The 9,536-nt window shown below is 39.4% G+C and overlaps 1 pseudogene; it reads right to left on the bottom strand.

Moving 5' to 3' along the window:
• Window positions 1–208: 208 nt before the first annotated feature.
• Window positions 209–1,424, bottom strand: Pcbp2-ps7 (poly(rC) binding protein 2, pseudogene 7; annotated as a pseudogene).
• Window positions 1,425–9,536: the final 8,112 nt, after the last annotated feature.

Below are 9,536 nucleotides of genomic sequence, written 5' to 3'. Positions count from 1 at the left end.
AAACTGAAATTAATTAATAATCTACTCTTACATTTCCATGACAAACAAAAATTCATGAGCCAAATAAGGGGGGAGGTTATAAAACTAAATATGGATATCTCAGTACAACTGCTGAACAGAGAAAATAATTAAAACTCTTTAATTAAAAATCATGAGTGAATGATAAATTGTGTAGAAACTGAAACTTTACAAACTATTTGTAACCTGGAATCGCTGACTGTTCAGAAAGTACACAGATGGATCATGGATGGTGGTGAACAGCAGAAAGGGATTATGGATAAATCTGCTCTGTTCTAGCTGTTCCCCATTCCACCTGTCTCCGAGGAAAGCCTGACACTGATTAGATACTGAGCCAGGCTAATGCTGGCAGTAGATCCAGTGATGGTAACCTGCCAATCAGTAGATCCTTCCATTGGGTTTGCGATTTTGATCTGCGCCCCACATGCCTGACAGACTTCATTTATTTCGGCTCCCTGATGCCTGATTATGCAGCCAATCAAATCATTTGGAACGGTGAGTTCATGAGAAGTAGTTTGAGCAGATGCATCCAAACCTGCACAATAGCCTTTCATCTCTGGAGTGCTAGGATTCAATTCCACTGAATACAGTGCTGCATGGTCATGGGAAAATGAGACTGTTGAATTGCCGACTGGTACAGCTTAGTCAAATCTGGCCGTGGAGTGGTATACTGTCCCTGAATGGTATAGGACTCTAGAGGTGGTTTTTTCAGGTCAGGGTTGAGGCACATGGATGGGGTGGTGTGGGGAAAGCTTGAATTGTCATTGCCTGTGCTGTACCTGTCCTGACCACCTGCAAAGATGACTGGAGAACCTGAGGGCTGGGGCCAGTATGGGATGGTCACACCCTTCGGGGGAAGGGAAGGGACTGGGAGAAAGTCTCCAACATGACCACGCAGAACTGTTTGACACACTCAATGATGGATTGTGGAATGCCAGCAATAGTGAAGGCCCACTCAGTTGAGTTGGGGAGCATATGCCCTGCCACCTGTACCTGAGCCCCTGTATTCTCTCTTATTTCCTTGATCTTGCAACCACCTTTTCCAATAAGAGAGCCACACTGACAATCAGGAACTACCAGACACAAGTTAACTGAGGGTCTACTGGCAGCTGTGCTATTCGCTATAGAGCTGCTTAGGTCCCCTTCCAGTTTGTCAATGATCATAGCAAAGGCTTTAAAGATGGCATTCCTCTGTCCAGCAAAAGTTATAATTCTCTCAAGACAATTCTCTTCTAAGATGTTGATAAGTGTACCACATTCCTCACACAGCTTCCTAGCAGATTCTCCTTTCTTTCCCATGATACTGCCAACTTCCTTTCCATGCATAAGTAGCCTGATGGTGAGAGTGACATTTAATCCACTTTCAATCACAAGGGTGTCCATGTCTAGCAGTTACAAGGAGCTGGACTTTGGGTAGTCAAGTCTTTGGTCACTGGAGGCACATGAGCTGACTGAGCGGAACAGGAAAGTGGGTGGGAAAGGGAAGGGTAAGAGGCCAGGGACAGAACAATGGGGGTGGGTGGGAAGACAAGGGGAACAACCAACCCCCCTACAAGGAGCGGGCAGAGGAGGGGGTGTGGAGGGCAGCAGAGGCCACAGGCGGCGACTGCTCCAGTTTCTGCCTTTGCTGATCTGGGTCCAATATATTTTAATGTATGCAATTAACACAAATTATCCCAAAAAAGAAGACTTTAAAAAAAAAAACCAAGACAGAGTTCAATTATTTGTGATAGGCAGAAGCTGGAAATTGCCCAGATGTCCCACAATGGAAAAATGGATACAGAAAATGTGGATCAATTACACAATGGAATACTACTAAGCTATTACGAATGAGGGCATCCACTAAAATCAGGAACTAGGCAAGGCTGCCCACTCTGTCCCTGATTACTCAAGATAGTTCTCAAAATCCTAGCCAGAGCAATCAGACAACAAAAGAAGGTCAAAGGGATACAAATTAAAAAGGAAGAAGTCAAAATATCACTATTTGCAGAAGATATGATAGTATACTTAAGTGACCCCAAAAGTTCTATCAGAGAACTACTAAGCCTGAAAAACAACTTCAGCAAAGTTGCTAGGTATAAAATTAACTGATCCAAATCAGTAGCCTTCTTCTACACAAAAGATAAACAAGCTGAGAAAGAAATTAGGTAAATGACACCCTTCACAATAGTCCCAAATAATATAAAATACCTCAGTGTGACCTTAACCAAGCAAGTGAAAGATATGTATGATAAGAACTCGAAGTCTCTAAAGAGAGAAAATGAAGATCTCAGAAGATGGAAAGATCTCTCATGCTCATGTATTGGCAGGATTAATATTGTAAAAATGTCCATTTTACCAAAAGCGATCTATAGATTCAATGCAATACCCATCAAAATTTCAATCCAATTCTTCATAGAGTTAGACAGAAGAATTTTCAAATTCATCTGGAATAACAAAAACCCAGAATAACTAAAACTATCCTCAATAATAAAATGATTTCTGGGGGAATCACCATCCATGAACTCAAGCAGTATTACAGAGCAATAGTGATAAAAAAACTGTATGATATTGGTACAGAGGCAGGAAAATTGACCAGGGGTATACCCAGAAAAGACCCCACACCCCTATGGTCACTTGATTTTTCACAAAGGAGCCAAAATTATCCAATGGAAAAAACGATAGCATTTTCGACAAATGATGCTGGTTCAACTGATGGTCAACATACAAAAGAATGCAAATGGATCCATTCTTATCACCCTATACAATGCTTAAGTCCTAGTGGATCAAGGACCTCCATATCAGACCAGGTACAATCAAACTTATAGAAGAAAAAGTTGGGAAGAATCTCGAACACATGGGCACTGCAGAAAATTTCCTGAACAGAACACCAATGGCTTGTGTTCTAAGGTCAAGAATGGAGAAATGAGATCTCATAAAGCTACAGAGCTTCTGTAAAGGAAAGGAAAGTGTCATTAGGACAAAACAGTACCAACAGATTGGGAAAAGATCTTTACTATCCTACAACTGATAGCGTATCCAAAATACACAAAGAACTCATGAAGTTAGACTGCAGAGAGACAAATAACCCTATTAAAAATGGGGTACAGAGCTAAACAAAAAATTCACAACTGAGGAATATCTAACGGCTGAGAAGCACCTAAAGAAATACTCAACATCTTTAGTCTTCAGGGAAATGCAAATCAAAACAACACTGAGATTCCACCTCACACCAGTCAGAATGGCTAAAATAAAAACTCAGGAGACATTAGATGCTGGCAAGGATGTGGAGAAAGAGGAACACTCTTCCATTGTTGGTGGGATTTCAAACTGGTACAACCATTCTGGAAATCAGTCTGGAGGTTCTTCAGAAAATTGGACATTGCACTACCTGAGGGCCCAGCTATACCACTCTTGAGCATATACCCAAAAGGTTCTCCAACATACAACAAAGACACACATTCCACTATGTTCATAGCAGCGTTATTTATAATAGCCAGAAGCTGGAAAGATCCCAGATGCCTTTCAACAGAGGAATGTGGTACATCTACACAGTGGAGAACTACTCAGCTATCAAAAACAATGACTTCATGAATTTCATAGGCAAATGCAATGAAGTAGAAAATATCATCCTGAGTGAGGTAACCCGATCCCAGAAAAATACACGTGGTATACACTCTTTGATAAGCAGATTTTAGCCCAAATGCTTGAATTATCCAAGATGCAGAGACCGCATAAAACTCAAGAAAGATGACCAAAATGCAGATGCTTCACTCCTTCTTTAAAAGGGGAACAAAAATACCTATGGGAGATAAGGAGGCAAAGTTTAGAACAGAGACTGAAGGAATGGCCATTCAGAACCTGCTCTACATGTGGCTCGTACTTATACAGCCACCAAAACTATATAAGATGGATGAAGCTAAGAAGTGCCAGCTGACAGGAGCAGAAATAAATCTCCTCTGAGAGACACAGCCAGAATATGTCAAATACAGAGGCAAATGCCAGCAGCAGAATGCTGAACTGAGAACAGAACTCCTGTTGGAGGAATCGAGAAACGAATGAAAGAGCTGAAGGACCTTGCAACCCCATAAGGACAACAATGCCAACCAACCAGAGCTCTCAGGGACTAAACCACTACCCAAAGACTATACATGGACTGAGCCTGGTTTCCAACTGCATATGTGGCAGGTAATAGCCTTGTTGGGGCACCAGTTGAAGAAGAAGCCCTTGGTCCTGCCAAGGCTGGATTCCAAGTGTACAGGATTATTGTGGGGCAGTAATGGAGGTGGATGGGGAATGGAACACCTATATAGAAAGGAAGGGGGAGGGGCTAGGGAGGTGATGGCCTGGAAACTAGGAAATGGAATAACATTTGAAATGTAAAGAAGAAACACCCAATTTAATAAAAGTGGAAGAAAATAAAAGAATGAAGATCGTGAATTTTGCAGGCAAATGGATGGAACTAGGAAATATTTTCCAGAGTGGCATAACTCAGACCCAAAATGACATGTATAGTATATTCTCACTAACAAGTGGATATTAGCCAAAAAAAGTACAGAATACCCAAGATACAGTCCACAGAACTCCAAAAGTTCAATAAACTGAAGAGTCCAAGTGGGGACACCTCAGTCCAACTTAGAAGGGAGAAGAAAACAAGCACAACGAGGGAGGAAGGGAGGGACAGGGGATGGAAAGGGGATGGGGATGGGGATGAGTAGAGAGGAACATAATCTGGTATTGGGAGGGGGGGGGAAAGGACTGCAGTTCTGAGGAACAATACAAAAGATAGAAACAGTAGAACTCAGGAAAAGGGAGGTTGGGAGGACCTTCCAGAATTTTCCAGAGACCTGGGAAGTGAGAGACCCTCAGGACTCAAAGTTGGGAAGGCTAGATGAAATGTCCTACAGAGAAGGAGTGGGAACTTGCTGAGTCTGCTTCCAGCAGGAAAAAAAAAGGCATCAAGTGAGGGATGGGGTTGTTATCCCAGTCAGTACTCTGACATGTAATTCTTCCTGTATTAAAGAACTTCAGGGATGGAAATGGAGAAGAGCCCAAGGGAAAGAAGGTTTAGTGATAGGTCCAAAGTGTAATCCAGCTCCAGAGGAGGCCTGAAGACCTGCCACCATAACCGAGGCGCTCACAAAAACGGACCCAACAAGCAGCTGAAAGAGTCAGATACAGATATGAACATCCAACCAATGAACAGAAGTTGAAGACCCCTCTGACTGAATTAGGTATAATCTGGGGAATGCTGAAGAGGAGGGCGACCATGTAGGAGAACTATCAGTCTCAATTAAACTGGACCCTGAGATCTTTCAGACACTGGATCACAAATTAGGCAGCATTGACCAACTGAGCTGAGGCCCACAACACATGTACAACAGAGGACTCCCGGATCTGGGTTCAGTCAGAGAAGATGCACCTAACCCTCAAGAGACTGGAAGCCCTTGGAAGTTTAGAGGTTTGGTAGTGTGGGTGGGATAGGGATATACTTGTGGAGACAGGGGATGCTGAGGTGTCAGGTGGATGTGTGAAATGTGAAACAGTCAGAGGATGGACTGGGAGGGGTATAAAATCAGGAGTGTAAAAATAAATAAATACAATAATAGTTGGATAAAAAAGAAAATCGATATCAGCAAAATTAACAAAAAGGCAGAGAGACAGTATCTAAATTAACAAAATCAGAGGTGAAATGGGAGACATAACAAAAGTAAATAAGGAAATTCAGAGCATTATTAGGTCTCACTTCAAAACACTTTACTCTATAAAATTGGAAAATCTAAATTGATGGCTTTTCCATATAGATACCACTTACCAAAGTTTGACTCACCTTGAAGCAGTTATTAAAATTCTTCTACAAAAATAAATGCAGAACCAAATGGTCTTAGTATAGAATTCTACTGGACTTTCAAAGAATAGCTAATACCAACACTCTTCAAACTACTCCACAAAATAGACACAGGAAGTATATTGATAAATTCATTCTATAAGGCTACTATTATACTGATACCAATGACAAAACTGACTCAAAAATGAAAGATCATCAGACCAGATTTCCTTACAGACCTTGATGCAAAAGACTTCTGAAAATACTACACACTGAATACAAGGACATACCTAAAACATCATCTATCATGATCAAGGAAGCTATATCCAAGGGATGCAGGGATGGCTCAATACATACAAAAAACTATCAATGCACTTGATCATATAAACAATCTTTAAAAAAACATGATCTCATTAGCTGTTGACAAAGCCTTTGACAAAATCCAACACACCTTGAAGAGATCATGTATAAAGGGTGCATACCCCTATATAATGAAATCAATATACATCTGTTCAGTGAATACTCAGGAGTAAGCAGAGCTCCTCTGAGCAGGCCCACTATCCCAGGAAGACCTGCATTCTCCTGTCACCCCTCCTTCCACCATCATCAGACCTGCTGAACCTAAATTATAAAGGTAAGCTTTTCTTCCTTCACCCAGTCTCTCTGTTCCCTGAATCTTTTAAGTACAGCAACCTCCTAGCCCAGGCAGACATCTGTTCTCCTCTCACTACTCTACTCACCTTCATCTGATCTGTGGCCCCTGCAACATACAAACCTGCATATCCTGAGCCATTCAGACCTGCAGATTGATAACCATACAACCTGAGGATACCATCAGAGGCCTAGCACACCAGGACCATCGAGGTTAGTCCTCCCTCCCAATACCTACTACCAAAGAAATATGAAGGGACCAAAGCCAGTTTGATGACTAAAGGCTCTAGAATGAACACAATCAATTAATTCCAGGGCAATATGAAACCCACTCAACACAGTTACCCTAATACATCAAGTGCGTGATAATCCTAATACAAACAGCACAAGAAGTTTTTTTTTTTAAACTCAATCTTAATTTTTTTTTGTTCTTTTTTTCGGAGCTGGGGACCGAACCCAGGGCCTTGCGCTTCCTAGGCAAGGGCTCTACCACTGAGCTAAATCCCCAACCCCTAAACTCAATCTTATTAAGATGATATAGGACTTTCAACAGAAGGTGAATATATCTCTTAAAGAATACAAAAATATACAATCAGACAGATATATACCTTTAAAAAGAAAACAAATAAATCCCTTAAAGATATACAGGGAATACAGTTAAACAGGTAAAATAAATAAATAAAACTGTGGAATACCTGAAAGTAGAAATAGAAACAATAAAGAAAACACAAACTGAGGGAATCTACTAGATGGAAAACCTAGGGTATAGAACAGGAACAACACATCCAAGCATCACAAATGGAATGCAGGAGATGAAAGAGAATATCAGGTGTAGGAAATGCAACAGAAGAAATTAGTACATCAGTCAAAGAAAATCTTAAATCTAAAAGTTTCTGAAATAGAATATTCAGGATATCTGGGATACCATTAAAAGACCTAACCTAAGAAAAATAGGAAGAAAAGAAGGTGAAGAGTCCCAGCTCCAAGACTCTGAAAATATTTTCAACAAAATCCTAGAGAAAAACGTACAGAGGCAGACCTATCAGAATTAAACCTGACTTCTCAACAGAGACTGAATGATAGATGGGACTGGACAGCTATCTTGCAGTCTCCAAAAAAAAAATCACAGATGCCAACCTAGGCTATGATAGCTAATAAGATACTCAATCACCATAGACAGCAACATGTTTCCAGACAAATCCAAATTCAAACAATATCTAGCCTCAAATGCAGAAAAGCAGAAGTGCTACCCAACAAATCCACCCAAGAAATGACAGAAAATAAGTAATCCCATACCAGCCAAATCAAGGAAAGTACACACAAACACACATAAACTCACACCACCAACAATAAAATAACAGGAAATATCAATCACTGGTCATTACTATCGCTCAATATCAATGGGCTCAATTCCCCAGTAAAAACACACAGGCTAACAGAATGCCTGAGAAAACAGTATCTATCATTCTGCTGTATATAATAAACACACCTCAGTTATAAAGATAGACAATATCTCAGAATAAAGGGCTGGTAAAAAGTTTTCCAAGCAAACAGAATAAAAAGTAAGCTAATTCTAATAAAATACTTTCAAGAATAATTAATCAAAAGAGATGGTGAAAGACACATTGTACTCATCAGAGGAAAATATGAAAAGATGATATGCCAATTCTAACATCTAAGTCCCAAACACAAATGTACATACATTCATAAAAGAAAGATTGCTGAAGCTTAAATTGCCAGTCAAGTCGCACACATTAACAGTAGTAGAGTTCAAGACTTCACTCTCATCTACTGACAGATTATCCACACAAAACCTAAACAGAGAAATAATGAAACTATTAGGTATCACAAATGAAATTGCCCTAAAGGACATCTATAAAATATTTTACCCAAACACAAAAGAAAATACATTCTTCTTGTTACCTCATGGATCCTTTTTGAAAATTGACGATATAATTCATCACAAAACAAGCCTCAACAGATATGAGAAAACTGAAATAACACTTTGTATCTTATGGGACCACAATAGTTTAAAGCTGAACTCCTATAATAGCACAAACAATAGAAAGATTAGACAATCATGGAAATTGAACAAGTCTACTCAATAATTTCTGGATCAGGGAAGAAAGAAAAGAAATTACTTTCTAGGATTCAATAGAAATAAAGACACTACATATCCAAACTTATGGAACAGAACAAACACACTGCTAAGACGGAAGTGCTTAACACTAAATACCTCCAAAAAGAAATTAGAACTTTCTCAAACCAGCAATTTAAAAATATATACCTGAAATCTCTACAAAAAGAAAAAGTAAACACTGCAAAGAGGAGAAGTCAGGAAATAATTAAAATCATGGCTGAAAACAATCAGATAGAAACAAACAAAGAATAAATAAAAGAATCAACAAAACCGAGAGAATGGTTATTTGAGAAAACCAACAGGATAGACAAAACCCTAGCCAAAGTAACCAAAAGATAGCATCTAAATAAATAAAATCATAAATGAAAAGGGAAACATAGCAACAGACACTGAAGAAATCCAGAGTCATTAGTCCTTATTTCAAAAACCTGTACTCCACAAAAATCAGAAATTATTAATTAAATGCACAATTTTTCTAGACAGATGCCACTTATCAACATTAAATTAAAATCAGGTAGACTATTTAAATGACCCTATAGCTTTTTTAGAAATAGAAGCGGTCATTAAAAGTCTCCTAACCAAAAATGCCTAGGGCCAGATGGTTTTAGTACAGAATTCTCCAAGCATTTAAGGACAAACTAATATCAATACTCCTCAAATTGTTCCACAAAAGAAAAAGAAGGAACAGTGACAAATTCATTCTGTGAAGCCACAGTCATCCTGATACCTAAACCACAGGAAGGCTCAGCAAAGAAAGCGAACTTCAGAATTATGAGCATTAATGCAAAAATGATCAATAAAATACTTGAAAACAAAGTACAGGAACAGACAAAAAAATCATCCATCATTATCAAGAAAGCTTCATACCAGAAAGGCAGATATGGTTATGTGAGGTCTGAATTGAACCTCTTCTGGGAACTC

Source organism: Rattus norvegicus, chromosome 8 (genome assembly GCF_036323735.1).
Source record: "Rattus norvegicus strain BN/NHsdMcwi chromosome 8, GRCr8, whole genome shotgun sequence".
NCBI classification, from domain to species: domain Eukaryota; kingdom Metazoa; phylum Chordata; class Mammalia; order Rodentia; family Muridae; genus Rattus; species Rattus norvegicus.
Note: the sequence above shows the minus strand (reverse complement) of the source record. Positions and strands in the feature narration are given on the sequence as shown.